The sequence below is a fragment of the Cynocephalus volans genome, chromosome 11, assembly GCF_027409185.1.
Source record: "Cynocephalus volans isolate mCynVol1 chromosome 11, mCynVol1.pri, whole genome shotgun sequence".
Classification (NCBI taxonomy): Eukaryota; Metazoa; Chordata; class Mammalia; order Dermoptera; family Cynocephalidae; genus Cynocephalus; species Cynocephalus volans.
Genome location: NC_084470.1, coordinates 12,615,318 through 12,639,869, shown reverse-complemented (window position 1 = coordinate 12,639,869; position 24,552 = coordinate 12,615,318). Strand labels below are relative to the sequence as shown.

Below are 24,552 nucleotides of genomic sequence, written 5' to 3'. Positions count from 1 at the left end.
AATTCATCTGAAATTTACATAGGATTTTGGTAGAGAAGGAAAATCTGTGCTTTCCCCCAAATAGCTTACCAACTTTCTCAAAACATTTATTGAATTATCCACATTTTACTTATTGATCTGTGATGCTTCTCTTATCAAATGTTATTTTCATTAATTACAATCTGTTTGGTGGTTATCTATTCTGCTACATTTCTCTGGTTATTTTTATGCCTTTACCACTCTGTTTTTAAATACTGTAGTTTTAAAGCATGTTTCTACATTTTATTTTATAGGGAATCTTCTATCACTGGCTTGACAATACCTGCCTTTTTATCTTTTTTCAGATGAACCTTAGAATTATTTTTTCAAAGTCCTCAAAACCAAACCTGAAATTGCCTTAAGCAAATGATCTAATTTGAGAAAATTGTTTCTCATTACTCCATTTAGCCATCCCTCCCAGAAACACAAGTGTCTTCATTTACGCAAGGTTTCGTTTATATTTCTTTTTTATTGCTGGAATTTCTTGTTAAGATTATTTTTACGTTTAAAACTATGTATGCTAATACTGTCACCTGCATTATTTTCAAATTAAATGTTATATGAAGAGTCTTTAAGATCTCAAAAGGATCAATTGCTTTATTTTCCTGGTTGGCATGCATATGTGTGTTTCCACATAATTTCAATTCTGTCACCTCTAATTGCCTCTTTTAGGTTCTATCCATACAGGTAAAATATAATGAAGAAACCAATTCAAGACCAAAATAAAAATTACCTGAATAGTTAAGATAAAAAGGAAAGAAAGAAGAGTGCTGCTTGACTGAACTGGATCATTGGTACAGGTCTTACCTTAACTTTCCCTAAGTGGACATAGCTTATTAAAACAAACTAAACCTTGTAATGGTTATTCTAGTCTCACAAGGATGCATCTATGCAGAATATGAAAAGTTAAATGTTCAGAGCGCTTGTTGAACATAGCTTTTCTCCTGATGTCTTGTTTTCCTGGTAATAATTTCTATGTCGAATAGTTTCAAAAGCTTTGGGATTTTGCCTTATTTGTACTGGTCAAGAAAAGTCTGAGTTAATCTGACTCTCTGATATCAAAGCCACTAAAGATTATACTTTCTTCATAATGCAGGATCCATATGAAAATACAAAATTGTCTGTATATGTTTGCTATTATTATGTTGTGTTAGTAATCCCCCCAAATCATTTTGCTGCAGCGTGACTCATTTTCTCTCCGATTGGACTTCATGCTGGTGATTTCTTGGATAACTGCAGGCACACATATTTGTTAATATCAAATACATAAGTGTCACCACCACTTTATTTATAGAATAGGTGCATGAATTACATTCTAAAAAATTTTTAAAAATTTATCTTCTCAAACATCTTTTAACTCGAGAAAATATAATAGTTCTTTATATCAGAAAGTTTTCATTATCTTCACTTAGTAGGAACTAAGTCTTTCAAATGCAGAATACCTTTGCTAGGGATAATGCAAGATTTGTAAAAATAATACAATCAACATAGCATATAAGAGAAAGCATTTTATAGATAACATTAGTTTTCAATCCCAAATGTTTTCAAGTTTACATAACTTGATAAATAGAGAGCTTAATTGCCACAGACATTTTCCTGGTGTCTCTCAATCTGCATTTGAATTTTCTACCAAGAGTCTCAGCAGATTGCAACTCTTTTCTGATTAAGTACTTGATTGTGGTCAGTGGTTTTGAAGTTTTTCAACAGTTTGCTTAAGTTCCACTTCAGACACACCGCATCAACCTTTGTGTCAACTACCCCGTTTCCCTGCAGCAAATGCTTTCTGAAGGATGCTCACCAGGCCTCGATCATGTCTCTTCTTCAGAGAGGCTGAGCATCAAGCCATCTGACGTAAGCTGTAGAGAGATGGACACTGCTTGAGAGATAGGAGTCCAGTGATACATCTTTTATCCAGAGACGAATTCTTTTGAAGAATTTTAAAGAGGCCAAGCCACATAGGGCTTCTTCTGAAAGCTTAATTGACTGGCAGCTCTCCAAATAGATTGAAATTCCAATTTGTCTTTCAGCATTTGTCATATTGATCAATACCATTTTGAATATCTGTGACTAATTTTTTGAATTTCACCTTGACAAAATTCTATCCATGAGAACTTCTTTTTCTTTCGCTGCACTTTCAGCCTGCAATCCCCACTCCCTCCAGTAACCTTTTTTTTTCCCCCACTTAATAGTGTTTTGGCAATTGGTTGCTTTTTTAAAATACACATTATAGATAAAGGGATAGAGTATATACATTATCTTAAGACCAGGAAACAGATCATCTCTCTATTATAATAAATTGAAGAATGTTGACAATTTTTTGTTTTACTCCGCATAAATTTTTGAAAAGAAACCAGAGATATTAAATATTCAAAGAGGTAAAAATGAGAAACTTTCCTGTAACTGCAGGAACCTGGAGGACAGAAAGACTACAGGACTACAGACCTCCCTGAGGACTACAACTTCCTCACCTTATAACTACAAGTTAATATGTAAACAATTCCAGAATTAAGACATTTTCATGGGTCTCTGGCTCACTCTAATGTCATCATCAAAATCATCAACAAGAGTCACAAACACTTGTGCTATGTTTCTTATGTGTCAGGCCCTGTGATTAGTATTTGTATGGATTAACTCATTAAAGCCACATTATCCTTTTAGGAAGATGCTATTATCATTTCCATTTGCAGATGAGGAGAAAGTTAAGCTATTTGTTGCAGGAAGTGGCAGCTGGGCTGTAAGCCCAGGACAGATCACTGAGCCCTCAGTCTTCGTCACCCACGATACTGTCCTCGAGCTTTAGCGAGGAATCAAACACTGAATTTCCCTTTCCTCCACGCCCTCTATTCAGTTACTCAGCCAGTCCCACTGATTCTAACTTGGCTCTCAAAACTGCCCATGTTTGGTTCTAAAATCTCCATCCTCCCCATGCCTGAGCTCGCACTGGCTCACATCATCTTTCTCCCCCACAACACAAACTACCTCTCTGCCTCAGTCTCCCCCACTCCAATCAACCCTCTGCATTGGCATAGAGCAAAAGCCGAGTGAGAACAGGTTCCACTTTCCAGAAGTGACCATGCCACTTCTCACTAACAGCAGGATAAAGTTTTAAACCTTGAAAACAGTATTCAAAGTTCCTGGTGGTCTGGTTCCAACCCACCTCTCTAGCTCAGTCTCCTGCAATTTCCTCCCACAAGCCATATTGTCCAGTAATCCAGGTTACCAGTAATTACCCAGATGAGCCAGGGCCTTTCCTGCCTCTGTGCCTTTGCTCAAATTCTTCCCTCTATTTGCAATATCCTCTCCTCTATCCTACCTCTGATCCCATTTTCTGCTAACCAATAGACTACCCTTTCTTCAAGGCCCTGTTCAAGCATCATCTCCCCTGCAAAGCCTTCTTTGACTCCTTGAGTGGGAAGCACTTGCTCCCCTAGGACTGTTTCTGCAGTTCCACACTCCTTTATTCACAGTTCAGAACTGTAAAATGCTCTGAAAACCAGAGCTTATTTTGTAATTTTGATGGTGGCAAACTTTTTTAGTGGCCTAACTTAATCTGAACGTACATGAGACTATTTGTAGCCAGTGCAGACACTCACACTTGACTTTAGGAATCAAAATTGAGTTTGATTACTGCACGCTGCCCCAGATCCTACTGGGGAGTTCTGTAAAATATGGTATAGGTAGCATATGGCCTTAAGTTCTAAGTTCCATAGCACATCTGGCCTCAAAGTTTCTGGATGAGAGACTGTGGACCTATACCTAGTATTCACCACAGTATTTGGTATTAAAGTTAGTTGTTATCATCCATCTCACCAGCCACTCAAGGTTAGCAATTACAACATTTTCATCTCCATTGGACCAGTCACATATGTGGCTGACATGACCACATGCTTCATGCAAAGCGTTGAGGGGCATCTGGTCTGAGTTCCCTAAACTTCCCTCTGCAGTCACCTACCCCTCCTCCTTTCTTTGTTGCACACTGTGTAGTGCCTACACCTGTTGACAACCACTCCTTCAATCTGCACTCTTGATCCCACCCCTTCCCTAGACTCGGTTGCTTCTATTATCTCCTGTATTCTCTACTTTCTGCATTGGCTCCTTTCATTCCATCCAGAAGAAAATTCAGGTCTTTCCACATCCTTTTTAAAAGTCTTCTTTATCCACACTGAAATAAATAAATAAGTAGATAGATAAATAAATTCCTTACAGTAATAAGCCAACTAATAAATAAGGAAAGAAATAAATATTTTGGGGAAAAAAATCACCATTTTGTAACCATCCCAGTAATAATTGACTCAGGCAAAAATTATCGATGCACACTAAACTAGTAGGTGATTGTCTAATAAGAAGTGGGATATTTACATGGACTCAAAGTATCTCCCCACAAATTACTTTCTAATTACACAGGGAAAATAGCTACTTTACAATAGCTGGGCACAGGGAAACCTGGCAGACACCACCTTACCAAGCGATCTAAGTTCATGTCCCCAATAAGGGAACAAAACAACATCAAGTGCCTCCTGATATGATACTCTGAGAAGGACACACATCAATTCTGGGGTATTCTCTCTAAAATAAGTAATCTTGATCAAATTTTGGGGAAGCATCATCAAATCTATGTTGAGGGACATGACACAAAATGTCAAAAAAATGTACTCCTCAACAACAAAAAAAATATGTTAATGCTGTGAAAGACAAAGTCTTAGGAAATGCTCCGGATTCAAGGAGACCAAGGACACATGACATCTAAATGAAACCTGTGATTCTGATCTGAGTCTAGAATGGGGAAAAAAAAAACAGCTAAAAAGAGCATTTGGGGGACAATTTCTGAAATTTGAATATGGAATGTAGATAATAGTATCATGAAATTTCTTAATCTGATAACTGTACCATTAGGAAAAGAATGTCCTTGTCCTTAAGAAATAGACGGTGAAGTATCTAGAGGTAACACGAGTATGACGTCTGTGATTCAAGTGGTTCAAAACACGAAAGTGAGAGAGAAGATGATGAAGCAAAGAGGCAAAGTGTTAAGAAATGGTGAATGGTGAATCTGGGTATCTGGGGGCTCTTTGCACAATTTTTGTAGCTTTTCTGTAAGTTTGAAATTATATCTGAATATGAAGCCCCCCAAATTCCTTAGGCTGTAGCTTCACCTAAAGGTAACAACTTGCTTCTCCCCTCTCCCACGATGTCATCCTCTCGAACTCACTGACACTGCTTCCTCCTTCCTGCTCACTTAAGTTCTACTTCCAATGACTCCTTCTTATTTCTCATCCACCTTGACCTCCTTTCAGCTTTTTAAACACTCCAGGCTAACCACTCCTCTGTAAAACCTTGACTTCCTGTGGGTTGCACAAGACAACTCTCTCTTGTTTCTACTCTTCTTTTCTTGTCTTTCCTGGTATGTTCACTGATTCCTCATCCATTCCTGGGTCTCTCCCAAGTTCCAGAACCACATTATCAATAGTGTAATGGTAAGCTTCTCCTGGGTGTTCCTCAAATTAAATTAATGTTACCAAAAGTAAATTATCATCCGTCTCCCTTCAAACCATCTCCTTCTTCAGTAGTGCACATCTCAGTCACTAAAATCCCTAACCACTCATTCTAGCTTGGAACTGCAAGACTGATTTAATTCCTCACTTGTGCTTCCTCATTCTGCCACCCGACCCTCTCCTCCACTCTTGGCCTCTAATGGGCTAGGCCCAGACAGCTAGAGACCTGTTTGAGTGGCTGGTATTAATCCAGCATCCTACTGGATTGTGGCCCAAGTCCCTTAGCATGAGAGTCAAAGCCCTTCCCAATCGAGGAGCAGCCCATCTTCTGGCTTCACCCCCACCCAGAACTCCCCATGCTCCAATCACACTCGGTTTCTCACTGGATCCAGGCACATCACATCATCTCATTCCATCTCTGCTCTTCACGTGCTGTTCTGTCTGCCCTTCCCTAGCCCTCCACCTGATGATCCTACTCACCTCTCAAGGCCCAGTTTAAATATCACTTCCATTACAGAGTCTTTCCTTATCCCTCCTGCCAGACTTAAACCAGACTGGATTCTCTGTGCTCCTACAGCACTTGATTTGAACCCTATGTTAGTGTTATCTGCAAACTAAAGACCAGCCCAGTTAGTGGCATACAAACTGGTCTCTCCCTCCACATTTTGAACTCCGAGGAGGCAGGGCTACATTTCTGATTTCCGGCTACTCGCAAGCACATGATAGGCTGTCAATAAATGTTTAAAAGGACTTTCATTTCTGTGTGCTGCAATTATGCCGGTTGCTCTGGGACATCTTTAGCAAAGTCTTCCCATCTGATTTTGAAGTGCCTCTGTTGGTAACCCAGTAAATACTCTTCACTCCTTTCTCTACTGCTCATCTCTGGCTTCATGTACAAAGCCTTGGCTTCTTACTTCTGCCATGCTTTGAGTCCTGTTAGGCATCTTACACTATCCTGATGTACCTGCTTCTTCTTTCCTGCCCTGTTCTCTGGAACCTGAACTTCTGGAACTCAAGGTGGATTACACCTTGACTTGCAAGGACAGTATAATAACCACTCAATTCTCTTCAAAGACATTCATCCTATTCCTTTTCCCCATTCTCCAGCCCCTGCCAGGTGAGCTGTGCTCTACACTAGGTATGACCCCATGGGCTACACTGACACTAACTTTAAGATCCTCATGAGACCTCATGGAGTATCCAGTAGAAACCCTTCAACTTGCAGGTGAGAAAACTGAGATTTGTCTAAGGTCATCAAGGCGGTTGGCAGCAGCCTTTAGAAGCCACTGCTTTTTCCACCTTGCACTGCCTCTGTGAAGAGAGCTGTACTCATCACCACACATCATTTCCAAACAGTCTCCCCATAAAAGCCCATCTCACAACCCCAGTTCATCTTATTTAGTACCACAAAGTCATGTTCCAATTTTTGATTGCTGAATATATTATATTTCTCTGTTTGCTAAGTAGGCTTTCACGTATTGTAAATAATGTAGAAGGACAATGTCTCACATATAGAAACTGACTAAATCTTTGTCTTTATTTTGCCAGATAATTGTAAAATAATAACCACCTGAGAAAAAAAATCAGATATAGTTTTCTATGCCATATTGTCTCCAATAACATAGGGTTTGATTAACATGGAAAAAAACCCAAAGCCGAAATGAGAAAAAGAAAGAGGGTTATTTACATCCTGGTTTGTTTGCATGTTCTCAAAGACTCTGTAATGCAGCACAATTTCAATGATTGCCCCCAAATTGGTAGTTCTCAGCAGCACCTAAGATTCTCCATTGACCTGATTGTTCCTGGAATTCATTATGAAAGAAAGATAAGGATAATCTTCCTGGGATCATTGTCAAGCATTTGATTGTGTAAGCAACTACAATTTTCAGGTGGTTTCTGAGCATAAGAGCACAGCAAACAGAAAGGAGTGATTAGGAAGAAATCCACAGTACATGCTCTATTCAAACCTCCTTGTGTCTGCATTTTTTCTGTCTTCTTTAGAATTCAAAAATCAAAGAAGGCAGAAACTATTCCTTTTTGTATTCACCTTTCCTTAATACTACCTTCCTGAAGCTCATGTAAATTTTGTTTCTACTTCTATTTGGCATGTGTTAAATGCTTTACTAAAAAAAAAGAAAAAGAAAAGAAACCTCTAAACAATGCATTAGCCATTTCCAAAGCAAAATGTCTTCCCCAGCACCTAAAAGAAGGATATCCAGCTACAAACAGAAATTTAATGATGCCTAATGCGAGTTTAATTATACAACCATTCATGTGAATGCGTGTCTTCCTCACTCGACGGTAAGTGACAGTCAGCACAGGTGTTTCGGTTTTGGTTCCTCCAGAAACAGGTCCCCCCCTTTAAACAGAATTCTCCTCATTTTGTGTTTGTCTGATGCTTCCTTGGGATTAAAGTGGGAATACTCTAGTGACTATTACAATGAGAATACTTAGCTAGAATACTGCATGGGTGATTTCATGTCCTTCTCAGGATTTTACATTAGAAGGCACACGATGCCTATCTGCCCTTCACTGGTGCTGTTAACTTTGATCACTTAGTCAGGGTGTTGCCCATTTTCCCCACTGAATAATTACTGGGGCTTATTTTTCTTCTACCAACTAAATAGCAGTCTGTGAGGACTTACTTTAAGACCATACAAAAATACCGTTCCTCATCAAAACTCCTCCCTAGATTTAGCACCCATTGGTGATTCATGCCTGATCCCATCTTTACCATAATGGCTGAAAAGATGATTTTCCAACTCCATCACTCCCTCCACATTTACCATTAGGCATTCTACTGCAAGCAAGAGACCTTCCTTCTCCTCTGTTTATTAATTCATCTATCTATTATCAGTAGGGAATAATGAATTCTTTTATTCAATTCATTACTATATTTAATTATTTTCACTCTCAAATTGTCCCAGATTTGGCCAGTAGGAACTACTTAAGATTTGTCCCATGTCCTTGTGACATGACTAATCATTTATTTGAGCACTTCCTTATTCTCTGGCGTAACAAGATGTTTCAGGATCATCTTGCCCTTACACCGCAAAGCCTTGGAATCAGCCATTCCTCCAAGGAGCCCTGGTTCCTTTTAATGGGAAACAGTATTAGAGACCAAGATCTGGGCTCCAGGTGTGCTCATTGCACACCCTCATACCCTGTTTGCTGGTCTTTAGTCTTTGCTTCTTGGTCCTTGCTTTGGTCTGAATGTTTGTCCCCTCCAAAGTTCATGCAGAAGCTCAGTCCCCAACATGGAAGTGTTCAAAGGTGAGACATTTGGGAGGTGATTGGGTAGTGAGGACTATGCCTTCATGAATGTATTAATCTAGTCAACAATAACTAATGGGATTAATGGAAAAATGGATTATCACAGGAGTGGCACTGTGACTTTATAAGAAGAGCGAGTGAGTAAGTACATTCTTAGATCCTTCACCATGTGAACCCTGTGCTGCCTTGGGACTCTACATGGCATTCCCACCAAAAAGAAGGCCCTCACAAGATATGCCCTTCAACCTTAGACTTTCTAGCCTCCAAAACTGTAAGAAATAAATTTTGTTTCTTTATAAATTACCCATTTCCAGGTACTCTGTTATAAATGACAGACAGTGGACTAAAACAGTCCTTGTAGGGAAAAGAGCTAGAAAATACATGCATGTACATACACATATGCATGCACATACATACAAATACCCATATATATACATATATATGTATGTGCATGTTTATGTGTATATGCATATTTCTATACATACATGCACATACCTATGTATTTACTTAACACATAACCTCTTTCTATATACTAGTACATGTATACACACACACACATATACATGTATTTACTTCACACATCAACATGCATATACATATATATTTTTTAAATCCTGAGTTTACACCAGTAACTCCAATTCCAATTTATCCCTATAGAGGTCTTTCTTGCTTTCTCCTGTCCTGCATTCATGTATTCTTTCTCCCACAGTCAGAATCCTCCTAAAAGCATCAACACATTTATATCTGCTCAATCCAGTAATACATCTAAAATAGATTCAAAATTGAGAAGATACTTCTGACAAGATTACTTTTCAGCATTTCTCAAATCCAACAGATGCTTAATATCAGAATCTGAATTTACTATGAGGCAGATGGAGCAAACCTAAAAAAGAAAAAATTTACCCACGTTTCACCTACTGTATACAACCTGAAAATCTGGGTAGCTATAATACCTGAAAAAAGGTAGGAAGGTACCTTTTAAAAGTCTATACCAATTCTAAAAGCCACTGAACTGTATTCTTCAAATGGGTGAATTGCATGATATCTCAAACTGTATTTTTTTTAAGTCTATGTCTATCAGAAAGCTGATAAATTGTTATTATAACAAAGCTGCTACATGGAGCTGCCAGAATATTATTTCCTTTTCCACTTTCTGTTTTTGCTATATTTCCACACAGAAAGCAATTTTTAGAAAAACACCTTTGGGAAAAAGCCCCTACGTGGAGAAAACTGCAGCAGGGGTCAGAGAAGCCAAGGCCGTGGCACAGAGATCACAATGGAGGAGCAGAGCACAACGGGCCCAGCGGTAATGGGGCTCCAGGCCTGGGCAGAAGGGTGAAGGAGAACGACCTACTCAGAATGAGAAAGGGAAAGAGAAAAACATAAAAAGAGGAGGCAATTGCTTTAAGCCATATCCAATCCAACTAAAAGATAAAGAGACTTCATTACAAACCTACCTTTTGATGTGAAATGGCAGCCACTTAAAGACCTGATTAAAGAAAAAGTTGGTGAGGTGACATATGAGGAGCTTTTAATGGGCTCTGAAGAAAAGTCAAGGGAATGTGCCCTTGTTGAATTCAAGATGGAAGCGAGCATGAAAAAAAGCTGCAGAGGTTCTAAACAAGCACAGTCTGAGTGGGAGACCCCTGGAAATCAAAAAGATCCCAGCAGTGAAAGTGCCAGGAGACCGATACAGAAGGTGATGGCTGAGACTGGTGGGGTGGGTATGGGACCAGGTGGCCCAGGAATGATTAATATCTCACCAGTGTCCTAAATAATCCTAACATCCCAGATGAGATTATCCATGCATTGCATGCTGGAAGACTTGGAACCAAGATGGAAAATGCTGTGGAATAGGCATTGTTACTTTTGAAGAGTCCATTGAAAGCTGTGCAAGCTATATCCATGTTTAATGGCCAGCTGCTCTCTGACGGACCAATGAACATCAAAATGGATGAGAGGGCATTACCAAAGGGAGATTTTTTCCCTCTAGAGCACCCACAATTTCCCCATGGACTTGGTGGTATTGACATGGGGTTAGGACCAGGAGGGCAGCCTGTTGATGCCAATCACCTGAATAAAGGCATTGGAATGGGAAACATCAGGCCTGCAGGAATGGGAATGGAAGGCATAGGATTTGGAATAAATAAAATGGGAGGCATGGAAGGACCCTTTGGTGATGGTATGGAAAACATGGGCTGATTTGGATCTGGGATGAATATGAACAGAATAGATGAAATCCTGAGTACTGCACTGAAGAGAGAAGAGATCATTGCAAAGCAGGGAGGAGGTGGAGGTAGAGGCAGTGTACCCGTGACTGAGAGGATGGGCCCCTACATTGACTGCATTGGGGGTGCTGGCATGGAGTGCATGGGAGCAGTCCTGGGTCACGGCATGAATTGTGTGGGCTCAAAGTGGAGCACATGGGCCTGGTCATGGGCCACATGGGCTCCGGCATCTATTGCATGGGCCCGCTGGTCCTTGACCACATGGCCTCCAGCATGGAGTGCATGGGCCCTGCCACCAAGACATGGACCTGAGCATGGAGCACATGGTGCCCATAGGCATGAGGGCTGGCCTGGAGCACATGGGCACTGTGATGGATTGCATGGCCACTTGCCTAGAGTGAATGGGCACCAACAGCCCAGGGCACATGGGCTCTGCACCAGCATTGAGCACATGAGCCTGGCCATGGGTGGTGATGACAGTGCCACCTTTGACTGCAACATAGAGATGGAGGGTGGCAATTTTGGAGGAAGCTTAGCAGGTTCCTTTAGTGCAGCGGGAGGCTGTGCTCCTGGGGTGGCCAGGAAGGCCTGCCAGATATTTGTGAGAAATCTCCCATTTGACTTTACATGGAAGATGCTAAAGGACAAATTCAGAGAATGTGGCCACATGCTATACGCCGACGTCAAGGTGGAGAAGCGGAAGTCCAAGGGGTGTGGTATGGTTAAGTTTGAGTCGCCAGAGGTGGCTGAGAGCCTGCTGGATGATGAATGGCATGAAGCTGAGGGGCCAGAGATTGATATTTCAATCAATAGAAATGCCTAAGCAGTTGCCTTTTTTAAACATCCATGCCAGAATTCTGAATTTGTATTTTTTCTTGTTAACCATTTTAATTTGTTGGCTGGATGTATAAAGATGTTTAAAAAATTCAGTTGCATTTTGGGGTAATTTGAATTACTTTTTTAATGACTGGGGTTCCATTTGACTGTTTGCATTGAGATTGCATGTGCACATTTTTTTTTTTTTGTATTTGTGGCATCTTGTTGACATCGAATATGACTTTGATAATAAATACCAGTTCCCGGAGGAAAAAAAAAAGGAAAAACACCTTTGGAAAGTGGAGCTGGAAGGAAGGAGATAATGGAGAGAGACTGGCAGTGGGGAATGGCAATTGGGAGGTCAAATTCCCAAATGTGTTATGTGGGAAGGGTAACAGGTATGGTTTTTCTTTTTTCCTATGTACATATCAATTCAGAGTTATAGAGGAAACAGAAATTGTGGGAAAAAAGGGGACACTACTTCAGTAGAGCAAAAGGACACTAGCAGAAAGCTGCCACGATTCATATACAGCCTGAGAGCTGTGCATGTTAATCAGAAGGAATCCTGCCATTACATGGGTGAACAGGAGCCAAGCTAAGGCAAGCCTCACACCCTGTTTGCTTCAGAACACCAAATCACAACATATTTTATCTTGTTCAACTACAAGTAAAGGAGAACAAACCCACATGGGGCCTATGAAAAAATACTACTAAGAAAGAAAGAAAACTCTTTCTGTATGGCCCCGGGGGAAGATTCTTTCTCAGGAAATAACATGTTAGGATATGAAAGAAAATTTTAGTAGTATATTGGTACCTTCAACATTGTGCAAGAAGATATGACATTTAGCAATGGTATCAGAAATTTGTAAGGAAATAATAGGCTGACATAAAGAGGCAACAGGAAGATATCAAAAGACAGTGGAATAAAGTCTTAATCATAGCTATCATTTACTGAGCACTCACTATACGCTGGGCACATTGTATACACTATCTACTCCTAGAAAGCACTAGTAAAGGTAATACTATTATATCTCTTTTATAAAACAGGCAGTTTAGAGTTAGAAGTGAAATAATTTGCCCAAGGTCAAACAGCTGTAAATGTGAGAGGTGTGATTTGAATCCAAGTTTGTCTTTCTATCTGACTGTAATGTCCATTATGCACAGGTTAAATAAAGGATAATTACAAGGAAATTAAAAATGCATTCATTAAAATTCACAAGTGTACAGTATAGATGTTGAACTGATGATGTGGAAAATCAAATTGGAGCTATGATGGACAAATTGAAGAAGCTCTCCCAATATGAAAACTAAAAGAATGAGAAGAGGAGGAACAAGGTAACAGAAATGGAAGCAAGAGACTGAAAAGTCAACAAGTGGGAAAAAGGTGTTTCTGAGAGATAAGACCAAGTTAAACAAAAACAAAGACAGTGAAAAATAACTTTCCAAAGCTGGAAAAAATCAGAACAATACAGATGAAAATAATCAATCAAAAGAAAGCCACACCTAAACAAACCCAAGAAAAATTTTATACTCTAGGTATAGAGACAAAAAAAAAAAAAAAAAAAGAATCCTAGAATATTTCAGACATAAAAAATGGTTATCTGCAAAGTGCCAAAAACCAGTCTGGTGGCCCTAGACTTCTCTGTAATGCTAATGCCAGAGTCTAAATGTCTATAGAGTCTAAGGGAGGAAATGCTATGAGCCAAGAATTTTCTAACAAGGTAAGATATACAAAGGCAACATAGAGGTATTATACAGGAGCCCAAAATGTACCATCCACAAACCCTTCTTTAAAAATACAAATAAAAACACAAATATAGGACCAACTGAATATTGAAATTTGAAATATGATAAAGGCAGCATCTTACTTGCGTTAGTAGAAAAGAGGTGTTAAATATTAGGACAACTAGACAGTTATGTGGAAAAAGTTAGCATTAGATCTATTCCTCACACTATGCATCAGAATAAATTCTAAATGGATCAAAGACATCAATGTAAAATATGAAACATACAAATACTAGAAAAAAAAAAACAAGACGAATATCTTTATAATTTGGGAGTGAGATTATAACTTTAAAATCCAGAATGAAAATGGAAACATACCCCATGTTCATGTATGGGAAGAATTAATATTGTTAAATTGTCCATACTATCCAAAGCAATATACAGATGTAACACAATCCTTTTCACTTCCAATGATGTTCTTTACAGAAATAGAAAAAAAAAATCCTAAAGTTTGTACAGAGCCAAAATAAACCCAAAATAGCCAAAGCAATACTGAGAAAGAAAAAGTTGGAGCTATCACACTTCCTGATTTAAAATTATATCACAAAGCTATAGTAATCAAATCAGTATGGTACTGGAATAAAAACAGAAACAGAACAATGGAAAATAGAGAGATAAATCCAAACATATATAGTCAGCTAATTTTAAACAGAGGCACCAAGAGGACATAATGGGAAACAGATAGTTTCTTTAATAAATGGTGCTGGGAAAACTGGATTTCCACATGCAAAAAAAAAAAAAAAAAATGAAATTAGTCCTTTATCTGACACCAGACACAAAATGCAACTGAAAATGGATAAAAGACCTAAATGTAAGATCTGAGACCATAAAATTCCTAGAAAGAGAACATAGGGGAAAAGCGCCTTGATATTGACCTTGGCAATGATTTTTTGATATCACACCAAAAACTCAAGCTACAAAAGCAAAAATAAATAAATGGAACTACATGAAACTAAAAATCTTCTGCACAGCAAAGGAAACAATCATCAAAATGAAAAGGCAACCTATGGACTGGGAAAAAGGTAACTAAAAATCTTCTGCACAGCAAAGGAAACAATCAACAAAATGAAAAGGCAACCTATGGACTGGGAAAAAGGTAACTGCAAACCACATATCTGATAAGGGGTTACTATCCAAAATTTATGAAGAACTACTACAACTCAATAGCAGAAAAACAAATAACCTGACTAAAAAATGAGCAAAGGACCTGAACAGACATTTCTCTAAAGAAGACATATAAATGGCCAACAGGTATATGAAAAGGTGCTCAACATCACTAATCATAAGGGATATGCAAATCAAAGCTACTACGAGCATATCTCTTCACACCTGTAAGGATGGCAATTATCAAAAATACAAGAGATAGCAAATGTTGGTGAGGGTGTGGAGAAAAGGGACCCCTAGTATACTGTTGGTAGAAATGTAGATTAGTACAGCCATTATGGAAACAGTATGGAGGTTCCTAAAAAATTAAAAATAGAACCACCACATCACCCAGCAATCCCTTTTTCTGAGCTTATACCCAAAGGAGATAAAATCACCACCTTGTAAAGATATCTGTACTCCCATGTTTATTACAGCATTAGGCACAATAGCCAAGATATGGAAACAACCTAAATGAACAATGGTGAACAAATGGATAAAGAAAATATGGAACATATATACAATCGAATATTATTCAGCCTTAAAAAAGAAGGAAATTCTGCCATTTGCCACAACATGGATGGACCTGGAGGACATTATGCTAAGTGAAATAAACCAGACACAGAAAGAAAAATATTGCATGATCTCACTTATATTTGAAATATATTTATCATGGGTGAGCCTGGGAAGGAAATGAGGAGATGTAAGTCAAAGTCTACAAAATACCAGATATGTAAGATAAACAATCTAGAGATCTACAACATGAGGACTGAAGTTCATAAAAGCGTACTGTTTTAGGGATTTTTGTTAAATAAGTAGATTTTAACTGCTCTTGTCACCAATAAAAAGTAACTATGCGAGATGACAGATATGTTAATCTGTTTCACCACTGTAACCATTTTATCATCTGTATGTGTCCCATAACATAATGTTGTAAACCTCAAGTACACATAATAAAATTTATTTTCTAAAAAAATTCACAAAGAATAAGGGAAAGATATTAATTACCTAAAGAGAAGAATAAAAAGTTTTGCATATCAAAAATACCATTAGCAAAGTAAAAAGACAAATGACAAACTAGGAAAATACTTTTATTATTTACATCAGGGCACAGGGCTGATATCCCCATGTATAAAGAGCTTCTAAACATAGAAAAGAAAAAAAGCCAATACTCTTATAGAAAAATAGACCAGGAATATGAATAGAAAATTCCAGAATAAGAAATTCAAATGGTTCTTAATCATGTGAAAAGATGTTCAACCTCACTCACAATAAGGAAAGTACAAATTGAAATAATACTGTAATACCATTTCTTATTTATCAGATTGGCAAAAATTGCAAAGGATGACAACACATACTATTGGCAATTCTGTCCACAAATATGTATTCTCACACATTGATGATGGGAATGCAAAATGACACAACCCCTTTAGAGGGGAATTTGGGAACATGTAGCAAAATTACGTATGCATCTACACTTTCACCCAGAAATCCCATTTCTAAGAATCTACTCCAAATACACACAGATGGTCCCTGACTTACGATAGTTTGACTTACAATTTTTCAACTTCACAGTGGGCTGATCAGGACATAACACCATGGTAGGTCGAGGAGCATCTGTCTGGCTACTGCTAAGGTACAGCTAAGGCCTGGAATCCTCACAGCACCAATTGTCTAGCTCTTAAGACTGTTAGTGATGCCAATTGTAAAGCTAGGCAACCACGCTAGTTGGTGCGGCTCTTTTACCTGCCGGTAATCCTGCCGCAGCTGGGCCAATGGTTAAGCTAGGGCTGGGTCTGGAGCTCCCAGACACCTCAAGCCCACTCACAGACTGGGTCACAAACCCTTCACGTGCCAGGCTGGGTCACCAGACCCCTCCACGCAGGTCTATAAGCTAGCTAACCGGCCGCACAGTCCTTGGAAGCTGCAGGTCTGAAAAAACATGGCCATGCAGGGCAGGTGCCAGAGGCAGTAAACACCAGCCAAAGCAGCACGGTGCAGGCGCACTCACTCCACCCACACAATGTTTACCAAACTGCCCTGAACCAGTTCCAAGGCAAGGAGAGCCTGACCAAATTGTTCCATTTTCCCAACAATCCATCCCTTCAGGTCCCTCACAGTACAATCTAATCTACGTGTTCAGAATCTTCTGCAATGTTCCCTTAGAGAGGATAAATGACCCTTACATTTACATAACCTATTGTCTGTTCAATATGCCTTAAGGCTTGCAGGTCTGTCCTTTTAACTGTTAGCCGCATATATCCAGTTAGTAGTCACCATTGGTGTGATCCTCCATGCAAATCCTGCAGTCATACCGATGGGCAGTTCAAGGCATATTCAGCAGGCCGACACGTTGATCATGCGACTCTGGTGCAATGCCTGCAGCCAGAACATTGGGCAAAAAGACAGAAGAGTTATTGGCACCAGTAGGGGAGGTTCTCGCCCCTCTGGCAAGATACATGCCAGTTTGCCATCCTGAGAAAGGACGGTTGCAGGAATAGGTATCTTACCTGGTTTATGATATCATACTTTATCTGCTAACACTTTTGGATCTGTAGGTTCTACATGTAACAGCATAGGGGAACTCATAATTGGCCATAATGATAATACAAATGTGCCCTTTGGAATAGAGTGCTCATCTGTTCCAGGCCATGTCACCTTTACTGGAAGAGGCCAGAAACTTATCACCCAAGGTGAAACTTGCAGGCCTTCCTCTAATCCTTTTCCCCAAGGCTCTATTAAACCTACCCAGCATATATGGGGGGCCTTTATTCTCCAAGGCCATTCCCATTGTACTCTCTATCCCTGTTGCAAACAGGTCTGGGCCGGTAAGAGAATATTTCCATTCTTTACATATCCTGGCTTCAAAAGCTTATTTTTAGTAGTGATTTGCAGCTCTATAGGTGCTGCAGCCCTATGCAACAGAGCTTCCACTGGAGATGGTCCACCTTTGCAGGTTCTCTCATTTAGAATTCTGACTGTTGGCCATAATCACCATGCCCACCCCTTCAGGGATGGGGGTTGGGGAGATAGCCGTAGTCCCTTTTTTAAAAGGCCATTGTACCGTTCAATCATTCCTGCTGCCTGGGCATGATATGGCACATGTAACTTCCACAGAATGGACAACTGGGAGGCCCACCTCTGAACCCCATGTCCAGTAAAGTGGGTTCCATTATCACTTTCTATAACTGTAGGCCGGCCATACATGGCTGTAAGGCTATTCAATGCCTTCACAGTGTTTACCTGGTCTGGGGCCTTACAAAGCCATACAAACATTAGACCAGTAGCTGTATCAACAGCTGTGAAGATGTATCTGAAATTCTCTGACATTGGCAGTGCTCTGACAAAGTCCACTTGCCATCGAGTCAGGGGCACCCTTCCTCAAGTTGTTTGCCGATTTGTATGGGGCACCCACTGGGAGTGTGGACTCTCTTGAGCACATACTAGACAAGTACGACAGGCATTCACTACATCTTCCCATTTTATAGGAAGGGCCCATCTTTGAGCCACCACCCACATGGTTTTACTGCCAGCATGCTGCATTCATCAATGTAATTACTGGGCTACATCAGTAGCTGGGGCTCTCTCCAGCCATCTTACCTTAGCTAAGGCATCAGCTTCATCATCTCCTGGACTGGCTAAGGGGAAGTGTCCTGTGACATGGAAAAGAGTTACTTCTTTCTCATGCCCCAATTCCCATAACTCTTGCCACATGGCTTGTCCCCACAAGGGACAGTGGCCTACCATTCACCATTGATACATCCAAGTAGAAATCCAAAGGGTTAAACCTTTGTACATAGCCCAGCTGTCAGTACAGATGGTTAATGGCCCAGGCTCATTCTTTATCACCATCCATACTGCTCTCAATTCAGCCGCTTGACTACTTTGCCTTGCACCATTTTCATACCACATGGTATCTGTTAAGGGCTGGATAGCAACCACTGTCCACAATGCTGAGGGTCCTGTGCTAGAGCCATCTGTATACCAAGCATGCTCTGTGATAGGTCCCTGTCCCTCATGGAAAGGTATAGCCTCCACCTCCATGGGTAACGGTTATGTCAAAGTTTCCTCCACAACCTCTACTGGGCCTAGCACAGCTTGCAACTCTTTGGACAGAGGACTCATTGACACAGTGCTCCTTTGTTCTATATATGCTCCCCATTTAGACAGAGTGGGAGTGGCAACACCCATTTTAGGGTTGGTTGCCCATGTGCGCAGCCAACCTAATATGGGGTATGTCATTCTTACTAGGAATTGGCAGTTCCCATGATAAATTCAGTGGCTATCAAGGCAGAATACACAGCTGCTAACTGCTTTTCTATTGAGGTGTAGCACACTTCGGTGCTCTTTCAGAGCGAGACTAGAATCCTGCAGGTGTGCGGAATCAGTCTTGTCTCTGCCATAAACCCCATCCTAACCCCTCCTGGGTTATATGTACGTCTAACTCAAACAGCTTAGTGGGGTCGGCCACTTGTAAAGCTTGTACTTGCTGTATTGGCCTTTTCGTAGCCCAATAAGCTTGTTCTACTTCCTCAGTCCAATCCCAGAGGGCTCCTTTCTTTGTCAATGTATATAGTGGGTGTGCCATTTGGGCCATATGGGGTACAAAAGCCCTCCAATACCCCAAAAGTCCCAAATACATCTGTAGCTGAGCTACCATTGTGAATCAAGGGTATGCCTGTATCTTATCTATAATAGCTTCTGGGATGACCCTCATATTACCCAACCAGACCACTCCCAGGAATTTGACTGACAGCCCCGGTGCTTGCACATTGGCTGTGTTCACGGCCCACCCACATTGTTCCAAATGACTTAGCAATGTTGGAGTTGCCTGGGTTAAATCTGCAAGAGAATCAGAGGTTAGTAACACGTCATCAATGTAGTGAAACATTGTAACTGTGCTGGGCCTAGTCCACTTGGCTAGGTCCCCAGCCACCAAACTATGACAGATGGTTGGGCTATGCAGATAACCTTGGGGCAATACTTGAAAGGTCCACTGTCTTCCTTCCCACGTGAATGCAAACTGATCTTGGCTATCTGCTGAGATTGGAATGGAGAAAAAAGCATTTGCAAAGTCCAATACATAATGATAAGTCCCCAGCTGAGTCGTCAGCTGATCAATCAAGTCATGAACTGAAGGCACAGCTGCATGCAAAGGAGGCACTACTTTGTTCAGTTCTTGATAATCTATAGTCATTCCCCAGGTACCATCAGGCTTTTTCACTGGCCATATTAGAGCATTAAATGGGCTCTGAGCTGGACAAATAATGCCAATTTTCTCTGATTCCAATATAGTAGCACTTATCTCTGCATGTCCTCCTGCTTTACATTAACTACATGTCTTGGCTTGAGTAACACCTGTGGGTCATGTTTAGCATATCCTCATAACACAGGCTTTACTGTCCATATTCACAGCCAAAACTCCAACTGTTGTTTTCAGGTGTGAACCATAAAATACATCCATACTCAATATGTATTCAGCTACAGGAGATACATATACAGTATATACATGAGGAGGTAATCTTACTATGCCCAAGGGTAATGACACAGCTTTGACCTCAGTAGTACGTCCTCCATAGCCATCTATACAAACTGTGGCCCCTGGAAATTTATCTGGATTGCCATATATCAGGCTACATTCTGCACCTGTATCCACCAATGCCAAAACATGCTGCATGTTCATCCTCGACCAATATATTGCCAATTCAACATGAGGCCTCTGGTCCTCACCTGCCCCCAAAAGACGAGTACCTTGGCCTATTCCCTAATCAGAATGGAACAGTTCATCTGGCTCCTCAGGAGCAACCAAAAATTCCTTTAAATCCACTGAGCGTACCTTGCTACCTGTTTCCCTACATTTGGTGAAATGCTGTTCAGGGAGCAATTGCTGCCACAAGGCAAACAGGACCGCATTTGGCTGCTGGTCAATTTTCTTTTTATCAACCGCTGCTGCAAGCATATCAAGCCACATCTGCTTACAGCTAGTCTTGCTCGGTCCCTTTGGGATAAAATCCCAAGTATTCCTTGGGGGTTTGGTCTTAGCCACCTTTCAGACCCCTTTTGCTTGTCTGCTATCCTCTACTTCACCCAAGCTGGCTATCATGGTTGTTACCTCATGTATAGGATGACCAATATATGGGCCATTATGGCCATCAGTGACCCAAAGGACATTGATGGGGCATTTCGCAGCACTATGTCTCTCATGCTGCCTGTAAAGTTCTCATTGTCTGGGCCACGAGTGCTCACATTAAACATGGACTGCCGCATCCCCAGCTCTCGAATGATTTGGACCAGCTCAGCATATGTTTGCCATTTACTAACAATCTTGGGCAGTTCTCCAGCATTTGCTGTATTCACCCAGTCCATCAAGGAGTGATTACCTTGCCCGGGTGTATATCTGTAGCTATTTTGCAGCCGTTGCCTCAGGGATGGGTGCATGGTGATGGAGGCCAATTTCTCCACCTCCTCACCAGAGCACATTACACTATCCACCCCTAGGTCCCATAACTACAACAGCCAAGCAGCCAGGGTCTCCCCATGTTTCTGCCTGAACTGTCTCCCCAAGTCAACCATTTCAACCTGGGTATACAGGACATAGGTAGTGAACTGGGTTGCCTGTGGATCGCCCACTGGTTGTCTGTCCAGTTCCATATTCTGCTCGTGCCTCAATTTCTCATGCACAACACGTCATGCCTGGAGATGCACAGTTTCCCCCAACTCACCATTGGGTTGGTCATCTTCCTTGGTGTGAGGGGCAGAAGTGGCCAGTTGCCACGCATCATCCTCCAGGACATTTATCCATGCTTCCAATGACTCTGCTTCCTGCCACAAATCTGACAGTAGCTGTGAATCATCTGCCAACAACCCTGCTTTCCGCTTCAGCTCTCAATCAATTTGCAGCAGAGTGAGCAAAGGCCAGGCTCCATTCAGCAGAAAAGTGGACACCAGGCACCACATGCTCAAAGACAGCCACATTTCCTCTCCCTCCCAAGGGGTTTTCTGCCTTAGTACCTGGTCTATGCTGCCTTGCAGTACAGTGTGCAGCAACCAGGTCCTGGTCAACAGGAAGGTGGCCATAGAGCAAAGCATATTCATAAGTAGCCACATTTCCTCCTTCTTCCAAGGGCTTTTGGCTCCTGTATCTGCTCAGAGCCCTGTCACAGGCTATGACAAATGTGGCATAACCCTACCGACTATGCCAATTTGTCTGGCTACTGCTAAGCTACGGCTAAGGTCTGGAATCCTCACAGCACCAATTGTCTAGCTCTTAAGCCTGTTCGTGATGCCAATTGTAAAGCTAGGTGACCATGCTAGTTGTCACGGCTCATTTACCTGCCAGTAATCCTGCACCAACTGGGCTGACGGTTGAGCTAGGGCTGGGTCTGGAGCTCCCAGACCCCTCAAGCCCATTCACAGACTGGGTCACAAACCCTTCACATGCCAGGCTGGGTCACCAGACCCCTCCACACCAGGCCGGGTCACCAGACCCCTTCACGCAGGTCTATGAGCTAGGTAATCGGCCACACCATCCTTTGAAGCTGCAGGTCTGGAAAAACATGGCCATGCAGGGTGGGCACCCTAGGCAGTAAACACCAGCTAAAGTAGCACCATGCAGGGGCACTCACTCCACCCACACAATGTTTACTGAACTGCCCTGAACTGGCTCTGAGGCGAGGGGAGTCTGACCGAATTGTTCCATTTTTCCAACAGCATCTGTACTGTCTAATCCACAAAATGATACCTGCTATTCACTGCAGTATCATTTGCAATAGCAAAAGACTGGAAACAACTTAACATTTCCATCAGTAGGGGACTAGTTGAATAAATTATGACACATGCATACAATTAAGTACCATGCATTTGTTTAAAAAGAATGAGAAATACATCTATATCTCTATAGAGTAATCTTCAAGATATACTGTTAGGTGAAAAAAGCAAAGTAAAAATAAGTGTGTATAACATACACACATTTATATAGAGAGAATACATATCTTCATATATGAATGCCGACTGGATATATCATCGAATTATTGCTTACCTTTATATCTGGAAATAGTTATATGGGTTTTTATATTTTTAAAATTTATTTTTAATTTTAATTAACACACTGTAATTATACATACATATGGGGAAGAATTTGCTTTATAGCTGTTAATAGTATTATTGGCTTTTTTATTTTCAAATTTTTTAATTCAGTTCTAATTTTAATTGACAAGCTGTAATTATACATACTTATGAGGAAGAATTTGATGTTTTGATACATATATATTTTGTATAATAACCCGGTTAGGGTAGTTAATGTATCAATCATCTCTTGCATTTATCATTGTGGCAAAAACATTCAAAAGCCTCTCCTCTAGCAATTATGTAGTATAGAAAACTTAACTGTTAACCATAGTCATCTTTCTGTGCAATAGAACTTCAGAATATATTCCTCCTATCTAATTGAATTTGTACCCATTAGCCAACCTCTCCCTGTTTCTACTCTCTGCCTCTATAATACCAACTTTTTTTTAGATTCCACAAATGAAGTATTGTGTTTTTTTAAAACATATACCTTAAAAACATTAGAAGATATACTCCAGTAGATCAAGAGATAAAGAGAAAAATCAGAGCTCAAAAACAGAGAAGTGGAACATACATGCAAAAATCCTTGAGAATGTATGAAATCTATCATTTTATAAAAAGGATAATGCATCATAACTAAGTGAGTTTTATCCCAGTAAGGCAAGATTGGCTTAATATTTGAAAAAACAATCAAAGTAATTCACCACATTAACAGAATAAAGAAGAAACCATATATCTCAATATATGCAGAAAAAGCATTTATTCAAGATTAAAACTCTCAGCAACCCAGAAATAGAAGAAAACTTCCTCAAACTGATGAAGAGCACCAGCAAAAATGTATAGCTAAACGAATACTTAATAGTGAAAGAACAAATGCTCTCCCCCTAAGATTGGAAACAAAGCAAGGATGTCTTCTTTCATCACTTCTACTCAATATTGGGCTAGAGGTTCTTATCTTTGCTATAAGGCAAGAAAATGAAACAAAAAGCACAGAGACTGAAAAGGAAGAAATAGCACTTTATTTGTAAATGAGATAATATATGTAAAAAATTCCAAAAGAGTCTACAAAAAACTACTAAAACTAATAAATAAACTTAGCAAGTCACAGAATATAAGGTAAATATTCACCTTATTTGTATTTCTATATACTAACAACAAACAATCTGAAAATTAAATTAATAGTAAAAGCCATATTCAACAAGCTGCCCTGCTGGAGTTTCAAGATGGCGGCGGCTGCGGCGGCTGGCGCGGAGTAGCTGAGGTGGAAAAGGTGGCCACTGGGCCTCAGGCAGCCGGGAAACTTGTGGACCTTCCTCTGGCCATCTCTTAAGGGAGGACTGCTGCTGCTGGCCGGTCGTAGGGGCTCAACGCCACTTTGCCCCCGGCAGGAGAGGCTGCCTCATTTACAGGCAACAGCTTTGAAGTGTGGAGCAGGAAAAGAACTGATTCTTAGCTGCAAAAGTGAGTCTTGAAACAGGGAACACGGCGCCAGGGCTGCTGTGGATGCAGCCAGGTTCCCGGAGGCTGGGGCCGCGCTGAAGGCGGCCAGCGGCCCTATTCAGGATTCGAGGTTTCAGGCCGGCATTAAAGAAGATTCCTGGGAGCGCCCGAGCGGCGCCGCGACTGAACAGCCCGAGGCGGCAGCGCCGAGAACACGGAAGGCAACAAACCAGAGACAGAGCGAGCGCCCGACCTGGCACAGCACTGTGAGTGATCCCTGGCACAGCTCTATT

General features: G+C 40.9%; 1 pseudogene; it reads left to right on the top strand.

The window, feature by feature from the left end:
* Positions 1-6,655: 6,655 nt before the first annotated feature.
* Positions 6,656-12,005, top strand: LOC134390026 (heterogeneous nuclear ribonucleoprotein M-like; annotated as a pseudogene).
* The last annotated feature ends 12,547 nt before the right edge of the window (positions 12,006-24,552 follow it).